General features: G+C 40.7%; 1 protein-coding gene across 1 annotated transcript in view; it reads left to right on the forward strand.

Annotated features, from left to right (window-relative positions):
- The window catches only part of LOC135104516 (uncharacterized), a 55,674-nt gene that overhangs the window by 33,762 nt on the left and 19,412 nt on the right, over positions 1-2,500 (forward strand). The gene's annotated exons all lie outside the window — the stretch shown is intronic.

The following is a 2,500-nucleotide window of genomic DNA, read 5'->3' on the forward strand; positions in this document are numbered from 1 at the left end:
GGGAGAGTATCACCTAATATCACTTCCAATCAGGCTTGCTTCTCTAAATTAACTGAATCGCCTATATATTACGCAGAGCTAAGTTGTATGAAGTCGTACATGTTATCATTGTAAACAAACTGTGCATTAGCAACATATTTGGTTATGTATAAATAGTGATTCGATTACAAAGCATCTCACAGGAGAAGTGTGGTGTTTTCATGCCTGCAGCAGCTGATCGTGTCTGCCATCAGCTGTGTGCTAATATCAGGTTGGCATTACTTTTTTATTTATTTATTTTTTTTACTTATATGTTTGAAAAAAAATAAAAACAATAATAGCATTTTCTCCGGATACATACAGACCAGTGCAGTCTTGTACTATGCCAGTATTTTTTTTTTTTTTTGCCTATCCTTTTTCGCATTCCTTTGAAAACCAATTTATTCCATCCTTTTATCTCTATTGCACTTTCTTAATCTTTCTTCCACTTGCATTTTTTCAAAAATTTTTTTTTCCTTTCCTGTCTCTCTGTTTCATGTCAGCTATAATTCAAATATAGTACTGTAATCAAATCCAGAAAAGTAGCCATATGGATAACCGTACCGTTTTAGAATCATAAGGAAAGCACCACAAATTTAAAGTTATGTGTGTTATAGAAACCAGTTTAACTTTGTAGCCACTGTATTGCCAGTAAATTGAAGTTAGTCACCGAAGCTCACACGTTAAGTAATACGGTGCCACAAAGCCATTCATTCCTGCAGTCGCCCTTCCCTTCTTCCGGTTCCCACTGACTCTCGACCATCTCTGTCATTTAGACATGCGTGTTGCGTCACCCTTTGTGTTGTGTCAACCTCACTGTAACGTTGAGGATGGTGATGCTATCTATGAACATAGTAGTAGTAGTAGTAGTTGTAGTAGTAATAGTAGTAGTAGTAGTAGTAGTAGTAGTAGTAGTAGTAGTAGTAGTAGTAGTAGTAGTAGTAGTAGTAGAGCTAATTAACTCTGTATTTTTCCAGGGCACTTTAAGAAAAAAAAAATCGTACTTTGTTCTTAATTAGTTACCCTCTTTGTCTTAAAGTCGATAGAACGCGCTTTACAGTTTCCTCACCAGCAGCAATAGCAATAATAGTAGGAGTAGTAACAGTTTTACCAGAAGGAAACATAAAAAGAAAAAAATGAGACTATCCAAGACCTATAAAACAAATTTGAAAAAACGACCCCGCTAAACGCACCTCCCTTACAGACATGTGGGAAAAGTTTGAAAAGAGCCAAGTCAGTTTACTTCCCGGGGTGCCTTGATGCTGCCCCCTCCTGAAGGCGTCTTCAACCGTGGCTGGTGGAGAGGGAGTAGAGGAAGGTAGAAAATAGAGGGCTTGCCAGTGAAGGGGATGAAGGAGTGTAGTTGTAGTAGTAGTAGTAGTAGTAGTAGTAGTAGTAGTAGTAAGTATTGATTTTCACTTCCTCTCCCTCTTCACCTGACCTCTTCTTTCCCACACTCACCTCTTGTATACTCCTCCCGTTCTCTCTCTCTCTCTCTCTCTCTCTCTCTCTCTCTCTCTCTCTCTCTCTCTCTCTCTCGTCAGGTGACCCGCTGCTCTAGATAAACGTTTAATTTTTACTGCATTCTCTTACTTTTGTCTCCATGAGCAGCCATTTGACCTCGCTTCTCTCTCTCTCTCTCTCTCTCTCTCTCTCTCTCTCTCTCTCTCTCTCTCTCTCTCTCTCTCTCTCTCTCTCTCTCTCTCTCTCTCTCTCTCTCTCTCTCTCTCTCTCTCTCTCTCTCTCTCTCTAAGCAAGTGAACACATCGTGGAATTTTATGTAAAAGCAATGTGTTTGTCTCATTCCCGAATGAAGCTGAACTATGTTCTTGCCACATTTTCAGCCCAGTTTGGAAACATGATGACCTTATTAAATCAGATCATGAATGTATCATTATTCCTGAACACGGAAACGGACGAGGAGCTTCACTCCACGTCCTGAGCAGTAAATAGTTGTAGGAAGCTGTCCTTTGTCAGAGTCAATTTTGTTCAGCCTAACACATAACACTAACTATATGAAGAAAAGGAAGACACTAAGTTGGATTTCAGAATTCAACAAAGAAGTATATAAGAAAAATATGGGTTGAACAATAAATACTTGAATAAGGAAAACAATAATTCATATCATGTAAGAAACAAATCAGAGAGAGAGAGAGAGAGAGAGAGAGAGAGAGAGAGAGAGAGAGAGAGAGAGAGAGAGAGAGAGAGAGAGAGAGATTCGTTAAACAGCAGACAGGTAGGAAGGTAGACGGTGCCGAGAAGACTGGCAGGTATACACACCCCTTCCCGTCCTCTTCCTGCAGGCGGTCGCGTGCAGGCTGTCCCTCGCCCCCAGCCCTGTTCACACCTGCCTCAGTCTTAGCCTACCTGTAAATTAACACGTGGAATCTATCTCGGCTTCCTTTTTTTCTACAGCACCTGTGTAATTTACCTGTCTAACCTGTCCGAAGAGGTGGTGATTACCTGGCTGGTCCACCTCACC

This window comes from Scylla paramamosain, chromosome 10, assembly GCF_035594125.1.
Source record: "Scylla paramamosain isolate STU-SP2022 chromosome 10, ASM3559412v1, whole genome shotgun sequence".
In the NCBI taxonomy this organism is placed as follows: domain Eukaryota; kingdom Metazoa; phylum Arthropoda; class Malacostraca; order Decapoda; family Portunidae; genus Scylla; species Scylla paramamosain.